A 13,961-nucleotide genomic window follows, 5' to 3' on the forward strand; every position below is an offset into this window, starting at 1 on the left:
TACAAATACAAGTATTGTAAACTCTGTACACCCAAATTTGTATGTGTGTTTGAAAACCTAGCTTAAGAACGATGGGTACTCACTAAAGAGTCCTGGATTGTTAACAGATGATTTAAAATATAACATTTTCTCACATAACCATCATTTGCATGTATACAGGTTCCTATGTTTGTGTGTGTGTGTGTGTGTGTGTGTGTGTGTGTATGTTTAGTACACTTAAGTATACGTGCGTGTGGAGGCCAAAGACAAACTCAGGTGTCATTCCCCAGAAGCCATTTATCTTTTTAATTTTTGAGACAGGGTCTCTCTTCTAAGGACCCAAGGTGTATTTACCACTTTGGCTAGGTTGGTAGGCCAGTGAGCTTCGGGGGTCTGCCTATCTCTGCTTCCCAGGCTCTGAGATCACAAATGGGTGCTATATTTTTGCTTTTAGTGTGTGTGCTAATGACCAAATCCAGGTCTTCATACATGCAAGCACTTTACTAAGTGAGCTAACTCCTGTCCTAAATAGAATGTGAAATGAATGGAAGAGTTAAGACATTCTCCCACGGCAAAGCTAAATTAACTGCAGCCCTGTTTTCCATAGGGATTCACTTCCTAAAATGCTTGAAAGTTTTACAAGCTCCTGGATTATTAAAGGCTGGTCTACTTTGTACTTCTTTTAATGTAAGAGAAAACATTAATTACCTCTTACTTTACCAGCAATTTTTTCCTTATACTTCTTATAACTTCTATTTTCCTATAAATTAAACACTATCTCATATTTAATTAGGTTCTTATATTGCCTATTATTCTTCATCCACCATTTTCACGGACAAACATCACATATGTCTTTAACTGAGCTAGGTTAAAATTTCAAACACATTTTCAGTTATCTAAGCTTATGCTTACAGGACAGTCACAGTGACTGTGCAAAGCTTGGAACAAATAAACCACTTTGAGATCACTTTCAGTTCTACCATTTATAAACCAATCAAGTAAAGCGTGCAAAAACATGATAATATCAGTCAAAGTCATTTCCGAAATATGAGTTTAATGATGATATCAGTTTTTAGGGAGCTAGGGGGCTGTTTTAAGAAAGCTAGTGTTAAACCATTCAAACCTAAACAAAATAATTCATCTAGACTTTGTATACAAAAAGCATAATTTCAGTGCTATTCATTCCACAACGTTGTCATTTGAGAACTAACAGTAACATATGAATACACAGTTCAGGAAAACACCTGTTATATAAAATAGTATAAAAAATACTGATGCTTTAAGAATACTTTGTTAAAAATTTTAAAAATTTCCCAGTTTATTATAAAGTTGCTAGAGTAAAATCAGAATATATCAAAGCACAAAAATAATTTATGGGCTTAATTCTTTAAATCTCAAACACATCAATTTAAAACTCTAAATCAAAACTTTTAGAAAAATGTAAGAAATTATTCCTAATTTTGCATAAATATAAGGACATTTACCCTTTCCATCATCTCATCCTTAATTATCTATTTTTATCCATTAAACTCTCGTGGACTTTCTCTAGAATGTGAACATTCAAAGATTACAACACAGAAAATAATTTTTCTTGTTTAACTTCAAATATTCCTAACAATCCAAGAGAAGCAGGTCTCCATGCTTACAGCTAACTAGCTTGAGGCCGTCAGTGTACACATCAGACATTGCTAGACACAGGAGCTCCCCTGCCTACTCCAGCACACACATAAGACAAAGACAAGATGGTCTTTCTCATCTAGCTCTTCAGGATTCACTGACAAATACGATACCCAAGGAAGAGATACAGAAGAGTCACTTCTGTCATTACACTGCTAGGAGCAGAAGCTGATTCATAGCTTCTCTAGTTTCAGCAAGGAAAGAGAGAAGAGTCTGTAGGTTATAAAGTAACATCTCAGAAGGACTTAATCTTCCTTGGAGAAAAGCTCACTAAACAATGACAAAACATCCTCTACTTGAACATTACAGGCAATCTATTTTTAGTACTTCTAGTTTACAGAAGGCTTGTCATTCAATTGAACTTTGAATTACCCTGAACATATTTCAAAATAAATGTTCAAAAGCTTTACAGGATTTAGAAAAGGATAACCACAGGAGAAGTAACTTCCAGTTCCAATAAGATGGCATAGATTCAGATATCCTGCTTCCCCTGGGAGTAACTAACACAGGGACAACCAAGGAGGCCAGGGAAGGACTGCGGCCAATGCAGGATGCCAGGCCCCGAGGAATAACACAGAGGTAAAAACTTGGAAATTCCTTGTCCAACAATAGAAAGTAAGTCAGGCTTAGCACTGCAGTGCATGAGCCAGCAACACCAGACTTATGGCTAGCCTTTTTCTCCCCATGGACAGAAGACAGTGCTGTGAAAATGAACTGAGAAGTCTGTGTCTGGCAAAACTACCATTTGCAAATTAAGTGGAAATGGACATTCTTAAACAAGAGAAAATTAGAGAATTTGCCACTGGCAAAGAATAGCCAAAAGAAAATTCTTCAAACAAAAGTATAAAAGGAGCAGCAAGCATCAAAAAAGGAAAAGAACAACAGAAAGCAAGTACGTAGAAAAATGCAACACATCCTGTGTCTAATACTTGATTAAAAATTATAGCAGCAGCATATATTTAGGCCAATGCTATTTAGTCAGTGTACATAGCAAGAGAACAGCTTCATATAAAAATCTGCAGACTAAATTCCAGAGTAGATTCATTTATAAAAGTTAAACCAAAAACCTCTACCAACCACCTCTAAACTAAAATACTTGAAAGAATGTATATGTCAAACGGGTTAATGTTTAAAAACCGGTACAGTCACATCACAGAGCACTAAGCAATAAAAACAAAGAAAGGGGCTGGGGAGATTGGTCAGTGGGTAAGTACTTGTTTAACAAGCATAAGGGACCTGAGAGGTGGTTAGGACTCCCTAGCACTCACACAAAAAGCTGGTGTGGCAATATGCACCTGCAATCACAACTCTGGGGAGAGTAAAGACAGGGATCCCAAGAGTGTGATGCTCAGCTAGTCTAGTAAAATGGCAAAAGATCATGCCTCAGAAAATAAGGCAGCGTGACAGAGGAAGACACCCAACACTGACTTCTGCCAGGGACACCTGTCACATCTACACAAAGGTACACGCACCTATACAGGAGCCCACACTATTGATACATGAAAGATGAATCTCAGCTACCACAGACTGGGAAAGACAAGGGAGACTTAAGGGTATAGCTGTCAATGAAAAATCGGTAGATCCTTATAATGATGAAAATGGTTTGTACCTTAATTGGAGGAGAAAATGTCTCTATGGCCAAATGTAGAGATGTATATAAGGATGAATAGATGTAGGGAGAAACACTTGGTGGTCTGTCCTCAGGGTTCTATCCTTAGTACCCAAACCAAACAAACATTTTAAAAATTAGCGGGCCTTGCTGCCCACCCACAAAACAACAACCCCAACAACACCAGTCATATAGCAAATGTGTATGAGAAGTGGGGCAGTTAGAATAAGATCAGCAGACTACATCAATGCCAACTTCCTGACTGGGATACTTTTAGCTGGACCTTGTGCAAAATGTCCCTGCTGAGCGAAGTCAGTGAAGGACACACAGGAAGACAAGGTCTGGAACACCATTTACAACTGTAGGTGAATGTATAATTATCTAGAAAGAAAGTTGAATGAAGAAAATATAAGTGAAACAACAATATGAACTAACCAGTACCCCCAGAGCTTGTGTCTCTAGCTGCATATGTATCAGAAGATGGCCTAGTCGGCCATCAGTGGAAAGAGAGGCCCCTAGGTCTTGTAAACTTTATATGCCTCAGTACAGGGGAATGCCAGGGCCAAGAAGTGGGAGTGGGTGGGTGGGGGAGTGGGTTGGGGAGGGTGTGGGGGACTTGTGGGATAGCATTGGAAATGTAAATGAAGTAAATACCTAATTAAAAAGAAAAAAAGAAAAATAAGTACATAAACGCTCTTCTGTTTCACCAGGGTGCTATGAGGAATAACTAATAAAAATGACATGAATGTAGCCGGGCAGTGGTGGTGCACGCCTTTAATCCCAGCACTCGGGAGGCAGAGGCAGGAGGATTTCTGAGTTCGAGGCCAGCCTGGTCTACAGAATGAGTTCCAGGACAGCCAGGGCCACACAGAGAAACCCTGTCTAAAAAACAAAAAAACAAAAACTGACATGAATGTACTTATATTAGAATGGAAGTGCCATATAAATACTAAATAATAAAAAATCATAAACATACAACAAGGGGTGTGTGCATAGCAAACAAGTATGCTTTTGAAATAACAGACAGTAAATACAACTTTTTTTTAAAGAAAGAAAGAAAGAAAGAAAATATAAACACTGATAAGATATTCAGAGACCCTAAAAACCATTACCTTTATTTCAAAATCTAGGAAGATACAAAAATCTTTCAAAATTAAAGCATGTTGGGACTATATTTATCAAGATTTCTAAAACGTTTGGGTACAATATGGCCTTAGGTGGGAAACAGTGATGTAGCACTGGAGTAGGTTTTTAAGCACATAAGATCTTCCACTTAAAGAACACAATTGGTTATGGTTTTGAAGCCTGCCCTCAAGTAGGGCTTTCAGTCAAACCCTCCATGCAGTGAGTCTACACTGCTTTTCACAACTCTGTCTGAGTCTGGAGCTATGAAACATTATTTATTTATTTATTTATTTATTATATGTAAGTACACTGTAGCTGACTTCAGACACTCCAGAAGAGGGAGCCAGATCTCATTACAGATGGTTGTGAGTCTGGAGCTATGAAACATTATTTATTTATTTATTTATTTATTTATTTATTTATTTATTAATTATATGTAAGTACACTGTAGCTGACTTCAGACACTCCAGAAGAGGGAGCCAGATCTCATTACAGATGGTTGTGAGCCACCATGTGGTTGCTGGGATTTGAACTCCGGACCTTCGGAAGAGCAGTCGGGTGCTCTTACCCACTGAGCCATCTCACTAGCCCCCGAAACATTATTTTTTAATACTACAGGAGGATTATAGTAAACCCAACCTGAGTGTTTCTCCCCCAGTTCTTACCTTTTATTCTATTCTTCAAAATGGCGATTTATTTAAGAGCTATAAAGACCACTTAGATTTTAAGTATATTAATAGAAAAATTTGTAGTGTAAAAATAATTACAAATTATTTTTGAAAAAAAGAAAATTCTGAGGCGACTGCTCCGGGCTAAGACACTTGCTACTCTCAACTCCAAGAAGCATACTGGGAGGTGCACAACAGTTACAGGAACCACATTTGCTCTTCTGGTCTCACTATGCACACTAGCACGCGCGCACACACACACACACACAAAATCAATACAGCTTTAAAAAGGAAAATTTGCACTGGCTCACAGGACATGGAAACCTTAAAAAGCATACCATAAAAGATGTTGAGGTCCCAACCAGCCACCCAAGGCCAACTAGTAAGTCTTAAGTACTTAATGTCTCCATCCAATGAAAAAGAATACAACATACACGCCATCCTGGGGGTTTACTAGAAACACTTTAGAGGTCTTCCATCAAGGCTTCAAGTTACGCATTCCACGTCAGGACTATTTTATACTACTAGTGCTTAGCCAAAACAGTGTCTGACTTTAGGTGCTGCAGACTATAGAAATGGTTTGCTGAGACTACTGGTTACAAAGACACCTTAGTGTTAGCCTGTTTTTCTCTTCTTTTCTCTCTCATCCTCCCTAGAATGAACATTTCATTAGGTACTTTATAATGAACTAGGAGACATATACGAAGATCTCTAACACAAATGGTCAGTATGTAGGCAAATAGATGCTTACTACCCAGATGTCACGATCGTACGCTGTACACATTGAATTATCACACTATATTCCATAAATATGCTGAACTATGTAGTGATTAAAAGTAAAATATTTAACATTAAAACCTGAAGTATATAACCTTTTTCCTTTACTTCCTCATATATTCACAAAGAAAATTTAAAAAATAAAAACCTCTCTATATATATACAATATTTTTGACGTATGTCTTAAATGGGGCCATGCAATCCTTGTTCAGTTCATCTCTGCTGTGTTATTGTGTTCTTTGTTCTCATCCAGGAAGGAGATGAGTTGGTTATTTATATCTTAACAATAGGAGTTCATGTACCACAGTGAAGAGTTTTTTCCTTAATCTGAGAGGCAGTCACTAACAAGCTTCAGCTGGAAATGCTTAATGTAAAAACAGTGTGAACCTGTTCCTGGGCTAATAAACTGTTCTTTCTGCCAACAAAAGGAAATCAATTTACAACTGTAATTAATTTTTAACAGGCTCTTTATTTTTATACCTTTATTGGATGGTATATAGGTCAACTGAATTATGAAATACCCCGTATCCTAATTGTTCTGAAAAACCTTTAAGATCCAAAACATATTATTTAAATAAACCTAATATACGAAGTATCAGTGTGTGAACTCCACACAATTCAGCAAGTGTCATAACTGGTTAGTATCAAAGGTTCTGATAGTTTGTAGCATAAGTTAACTATTCATTTTAGATTTTTAACACATACACAGAGACACACAGTGCACAAGTGTACACACACACACACACACACACACACACACACACGTGCAAAGTAAATGAAGCACTAGAAAGAGAGCAGTTCAGTTTAAAACTGCCACGGCTTTTTTATTTTTACCCTCGAAAAGGAGGAACATGGTCAAATAAGCCAAAAATGGTATGCAATTTATGTGTGTGTGTGTGCGTGCGTGCGTGCGTGCGTGCGTGCGTGCGTGCGTGTGTGTGTGTGTGTGTATGAATGAACTAAAAGAAATGCCTCTAATCCCTGGAAATGGTTGGTAAGCTTTAATAGCTGGGAAGGTCCTAAGAATACATAAGGAGAATGGAAGTCATTCATTTAGGGACACTGCACATGGAAAAGTCTACACATTCAGGAAAGCTGGAGAATACACAGTAAATGGCAGCACTTAGGTGTGCATGCTCCGCCAAGGACACATGATTCTGGAGTAGGGATGGATCTATGAGCAAACGGGGCAAAGTGTGCACTTCCTGAGACATGCCATGAAGGGGACAGACCATGAAGCATAAACGAATTCAACAGTGACAGAACACTGAATGGCAGCAAGACAAAGACAAAGAAACTTAATATGACATCAGAGAGGAAACAGCTTCTTGTGAATGGGGTGGAGAAGAAAAATGGGGGGTCAGACTGAACAGGGACTTACAAGAAAGACTATGTAATGGAGAGGTAGTTCTTTAGATAATGTAACATGTTAAAAAGTATAAGCAGAAAACAACAGCAAACATACAAGAAGAAAGCAACAGGAATCAAATTCAGTTTGTAGGGTTTATGCTGGTGCCTTTGTGTGAGGAGTGTGGTGGCGAGGAGATCAGACAGGAAGCTGGTGTGTCCTAAGAAGTGCCACCAACCACTCAAGGCGCGTGCTCGGAAGCAGAGTAAGGGGTACTGAGCATCTAGGAGAACGCTCATCAGATGTGGTCAGTTAAAAGAAAAACTCAAGTTATTTCTCCATTTGCTAAACTAAAAACTGAAAACATACTCTTACTTTTTTCCCTTTCCAGGGGCACGGACACACACACACACACACACACACACATGCTCAGTAGAGGGTGGATGAAGGAAGAGTGCCAGTTTTACTTTATTTCCTTAATGTGCAAATTTGTTTATTTTTATGACCAGTTTTGAAATATAAGACTGAAACTCCACAGAACGTAAGGAATGGCCAGATTTATCACACCACTGTAAGATATACTCGGGATGTTCAGATCATTTCAAGTTCAGTCACTAATGTGGACGGAGAACTTGAGAAGAAGGGACAGAAACACAGTGTCCACACACAACCCACACCCAAGCAGCATCTGACACCAGGGAATATGAGAGGCAGCTCGGCCTAAGCTCATTCTTAGTCTGAACAATCAGCTTGTTTACCGACCACTCTAAGGATTCAACTGTTTACCAACATGCCGAGGGTCTGAGGCTGAGAGAGCAACTAGTTTCTAAAAGTGACTTGGGCCCAAGAACCTTAATTTTCTATCCAGGAGAAAGGCCAGCAGTACTATGTCTATGAATGTGCTGGTGTGGTAAGTCTATCGATGCCTGGTGTGACCAATCTCCAAAGAAAGAACTCCAATGAGCTGTATGCTAAAATATCACGGGAAACTCCCATAAGGAGCACCAGTTACTCTATCATGTATTTACAAGTATTTGAAAATGTAGCATACATTTCCATAATGGAGATTATCCCTAATCATTTCTCCCAATTCAAACTCCCTTTTCTCTTTTAAAACAATCTAGTTCTAGTCACTCTAGCAATAGTATGGAATCTCTTAGATATGCATGTTATCCTGTGCCCGGAGCATAATGTTAACGAACAATATTAGCATTCCTTAAAACGACAGTAGAGCTAGTGAAAAATCATATATCAACTTCACCATTTCCAATCAAAAGATATCCACATCCTGCTTTAGAACAGCCTTCTGAGGTAAGGAGCCTGCTGCACACTGGTGGGTGGTACAACAGTAATATGCCCACGCCACGGGTAGAAGGAGAGTTGAGAATCTCATCTGCTGCACTAGCGGAGGCTGAGCATCCTAAGTGGTGGCTCTCTTAGCTGCCAGAGAAGGGCCAGCCTCTTTCAAACAGCATCCCTGCTGACCTAATTCTTTATCAGCAAAGTAGACATTAAGTGAGAGCCTCTGCAGTACTCTATATGGAGTGGATGCTACACACATCTCTGCTGTGGCTAGGGGGTTGGGGGGTGGGGAAGATGTAGTAAGCTTAGGATAAGTTAGCATTTAGCTATTTTTCTGTGACTCACACAAATTCACCTGAATAGCTCAAGCACTTGAGTGAAGCAGAGAAATAACAGAGAGCACTCTCTACCTCATCTTCATGCTTAGTATCAACACAAGTACTTTTAAAGATGGTCTCCACTTACGTCACCAAAGTTTAAAGTCTAAAAAGATAATGCTCTGACTCAAAACAGTTTATATGAACATCTGACAGCAAGATTTTAGAATGTTATCTTTTGTATGTACAAGGTAATATACCATATGTCAATATATGTACTAGGCAGTCTTTTAATATATTATTTCTAGTGTTGCCTGATAGGACTTAATAAATATAATTACTTTTTATAGAAATATTCCAAGAACTACCATATAATATGTAAATTATTTTTTAGGAGAAGTAAACTACTTATAAAAATCAATTATTTGGTTAAAGTGCTTTTGGCAAAAGATTAAAGATACCTGAAATATTTTCAATGAGGTTAAGAATCTAATTTTCATCCTAAGCTCTGAAACAGTAATGCAGCCTTCTAAGGAAAGCTATCAAATGCATACTAAATCATGCAAAAAAGGTTGTTTATATTTCTATAGTCTATAATTTATTATATATAATTTAAAAGCTCCAAATATCAACTGAAATTGTTTGATGACATAAATGTATACGAGCATTAACAAGCCTTAGTTGTAACACAACTGTCAAACAGTTGCTGCCCCAAACACTACACTCAGGCCTGTCGGAGGGAAGACTGAACAGATTGATCACTCCACAAGACTTGATTCTCTAAGCCACCAAATGTCAGGGACTACTGAAGTAAAGGAAAAAGCCTCTAATACTAAATTCACCCAGTCCTTAAGCAGGGCAGGGGCTGATTTCTAGTGTTTGGGTGCTGTATCCTTCAGCATTGTTCTGCTCTCTACAGAGCAGATGAAAGGCTGAGAAAGCCACAGACACAATTGGCTCCTCTTTTATTTTCTTTATCCAATACAGTGAAGTGTAGCAGACACAAATATCTATTAGATAAAATTTTAAGCGAACAAAAAAATTCAATTACAAGCAGGAAGAGGTGTTAACTTTGAAATCTAATTAAATTTTATATGCTTCAGGACAGGAAAAAAAATTAAATAGCTCCCATTTAAAACAAATCTTAAAATAAAACAAATACAATGCATATGTATGTGCATTTGAAGGAAAATGTCAAACTTTTTTTTTGGGGGTAAAATATCATGTCAGCTCTTGCAGCAGCAAAGAAGTCTTCCTTGCAGTTATGGTGAGTGAAGGACAGAGCCCCTGCCTGACACTCTGCTAGTAAAATGCTAGCGCCATTCTGTGCTCTGAGCTAATAAGTCAGATGAGCAGAAATCTTAAGTTTATTTAAATACAATTAATTGAACCTTTGGGAGAAAAGATTAAGCTTTTAGTACAAAAAAAGAAGTGTAGCAAATAAATGCAAATATATCCTAATACATAGGATAATGTTAAATAAAAACAGAGAAAGCAGAAAAATCTATTTTAATAAAAATAAAAATTTATATAGTAATTCATGTTCCAAACTGTTTTCAATAATTTTTCCATAAATAAAAATAAATCTACAGGAAATTCTGAATGTTTTTATTAAATTATGTACAACTCAATATGAAATCATGCAGAAACTGCATATAACTGAAAATACACCTGCCAGCCGGCATGCTGCATGAAACTGTTTTAAAAGATTTTATTGTTCCCTTACCTTTCACCTGTTTCTTGATATTAACTCTTAGCACATCTTTATAACTGCCATGCTAAATAATTACATGTACGAATCACAATATTATCTTAAATTTATTGTTCAAAAATGAATAAAATAAGATCAATGTTTATGTAAATATGTACAGTTCAACGTTTCTACTTCTTAAAAAAAAAAAATCACAATTTTCCGTTTCAGAATCACCTTTACAGCTTGGTGAGGATGGCTGTAGAAATGAACGAGCAGCTCCACCCTTAGAGAGAGAGCGAAGCAATGCAGCTTTAGATTGTAAAGTAAGTAAGACGTGACGGCTGGGAAGAACTGCACTTCTGTTCCTGTTTTAAAAACAAATGTTCCACATTTTCCCAATAAGTTAATAATTTTTCATCAAACAAGGGAGAAGAAAAAAAAAACAGAAAAAAAAATCATAACGCGGATTTAATATGCTTGTGGAGAAAATAACTTGATATTTTATCTTTGAAGAGGGCCTTTAAAGGTCCTACCTGATCAGATTAAAAATGTGAAGGCCACCGGGCAGTGGTAGCACATGCACTTGGGAGGCAGAGGCAGGAGGATTTCTGAGTTCCAGGCCAGCCTGGTCTTCAGAGTGAGTTCTAGGACAGCCAGGGCTACACAGATGAAGGCAGTGCCCATAAGGTTTCCCCATTTGCTGAATGGATGTGGTGTGATGGCATGGCACATCTGTTCCAAGCATGGGACCAAGGAGAACAAGATAAGACAGCAGTGCACATCTCTGTCAGCCGCACCATCCGCACAATGGGAAGGCGTGCACACTTACCTTACTGAGAACTCTCAAGCTCAGCCTAAGAATGACTAAGAGGTGCATAAGGATAAAGATCAGGTGTGACTAACATCTACAGGTCTCAAACACTCGAAAGGTTTGCAAAATACAGGAAATCCCAACACCCACCCACACAATTTAAAATGCTCAGTGTGCTCCTCCCGCTGCTCATCAGACATGAAAGCATTATAAAGTATACTTGCTACACTGAGTAGTATTACTGTCAAGAACTATTTTCAGATCCCAAAACCTTAAATCTTACTTACACGTTATTTTTGTGGTTTCAATACAGAAGTGATTCAAATGAAATAAAATAAAAATCAATTTATCTTTGTGCTAACTTTAAATGTATATACCATAAATGATTCTGCTTTCACTCAAACAAGCCAAATGTGGAAAAATTTCAAAATCACTTTCTTTATAAATACCAGGGACAATGTTAAGTTAAAGCTGGGTTCTACAGAAACTTAAAGCTACAATACAACAACACTGCCATCTAGAGTCCATATCAAAACGACCGTCCAATACAAATGTTGGTGATGTGTGTTAAGTTTAAATTGTGCTTCTGGTGGGCAAGCGTATTTGACAGATGAATAAAAGGAGAAAGAAGGAAACGGAGCCGCGCTGACATTACTGCTGACCGAAGGCAAAGGGAAGTGACACAACCTCCTTGCTGTCTCACGACCAGATTCTGTTCTTGAACACTGGGCATGTTTTTTCTTTTCTCAGATAATTTATTGACCAGGCAGAAGCAAAGGTCAAATCCTTAAGCCTAGGTATATTTAACCTCTTGGTTTTTCCTATATTTTATATCCTAATAATTAGAATGACCAAGTTCCAAAAAGATTTTATAAACAAATATATATGCATATTCATTTATATGCTTTCACTATCCGAAACACTATAAATACTAAATGTTAATAAGAAGAGGTAACAAAAGATGAACAACTTCCACTGCCACAAGTTACCAGATAAAGACACACTCTGAGCCAAGCTGTTCCTAACTATGTTAGTACCAGTGATGTACACACAAGGATCGGCGACACTGGTTATACTGTTCATTAGAGTCAAGACCCAGAACTTGGTAAATCTCTACATCAGAAACCTCTCACTGTATGTAACTTTTATTTTTCCTTAGAGAGTAAAACTGCTGAGTCTATTTCTAAACAAATAAGATGCCCTGGTAACTCGAGGCACAGTATACAAGGCACAAGGTGTGCTGTGTGGCAGGGTGACACCTGGAACAGCAATAGTAGCAGAAGTGTTGCAATGACGGCTACACAGACACTATTACCACACAGCCACATCCAATGCCACCCAAGCTCCTAGAACAGCAGCCACGGACAAGTGTTTCCTTGCTTAGTCCCCTAACTTTGGTCCTCCCTCCGACCTCTGCCCTTCTCTGAACTGTATCTAAATGTCAACTGACTGCATTGCCTTTCCTTTCCGCACAGTTACTGTTTAAGTCGGCTCAAGCTTTCCAGTCACGCTCCACCCTTCACCTTAGCTGCCACATCTTTCCTACAATGCAGAAGTAACCCTTTTCTGCTTTTAGTCTCTCATGAGCCTCTCCAGCCTCCCACACGCTCCTTTACAGCCTTTTAATACTATTTTTATGTATCCTCCCCTTCACTCTCCCTCTTGCCCAATTAAATTGCAAACTCCCAAAGGAAAAGTTTAAAAAACGTATCCTTGTTTAGTTCTCAAAAAGGTAATTGGGGGAATCTAAGAATTATAGTCACATACACTGTTAACGCTGCTTCTTTTCTGCTAGGAAGTCCTCTTTCTTCTCTTCTAGCTAAGCTGACTTTGTTTAAAGGTAACAGTAGCACCTGACGTCCATTTCAGTTACTGTAGTAGCAGAAACAAATAAAAACCATGCATGTTGTATAGAGAAAGTTGCTAGCAGTAATAAAGGCTGGACATGTGCTACAAACGTAGGAATCCAGAACTCAGAAGTTTGGAGATGCCAGTACCATGAGATGACCACCAAGAGCAGCAGCAGCAGTGGAGTACAGGCATCTGGAGCCTAGAGGATGACGCGTGTGCTACAAAGGGCATGGCTGGAGAAGTGACCCAAGCCCTTGGAGGAGCCCAGAAGATCGTAAGTTGGATCCCAGACATTGGACGGTTGGAGCTTGACTTTTGCTTTTGATTGTGGCTGTGCCCTGATATTTTCCCTCTTGAAGGAAGAAACTGTTTTAGTGGAGCCCACAGTTAAGAGACTTTTAATTGTAAAAAGACTTTGGATTTTAAAAGAGATGGATATTTTAAAGAAATTGAAATTTTAAGAATATGTAAAGACTGTGGGACTTCTAAAGTTATTTAGGTCTAATCCTTAAGCCTAGGTATATTTAACCTCTTGGTTTTTCCTATATTTTATATCCTAATAATTAGAATGACCAAGTTCCAAAAAGATTTTATAAACAAATATATATGCATATTCATTTATATGCTTTCACTATCCGAAACACTATAAATACTAAATGTTAATAAGAAGAGGTAACAAAAGATGAACAACTTCCACTGCCACAAGTTACCAGATAAAGACACACTCTGAGCCAAGCTGTTCCTAACTATGTTAGTACCAGTGATGTACACACAAGGATCGGCGACACTGGTTATACTGTTCAT

At 38.1% G+C, this 13,961-nt stretch overlaps 1 protein-coding gene across 2 annotated transcripts in view; it reads right to left on the minus strand.

The window, feature by feature from the left end:
- Nucleotides 1-13,961, minus strand: part of Orc5 (origin recognition complex, subunit 5) — a 63,859-nt gene that overhangs the window by 13,706 nt on the left and 36,192 nt on the right. The gene's annotated exons all lie outside the window — the stretch shown is intronic.

Source organism: Mus musculus, chromosome 5 (genome assembly GCF_000001635.26).
Source record: "Mus musculus strain C57BL/6J chromosome 5, GRCm38.p6 C57BL/6J".
Classification (NCBI taxonomy): Eukaryota; Metazoa; Chordata; class Mammalia; order Rodentia; family Muridae; genus Mus; species Mus musculus.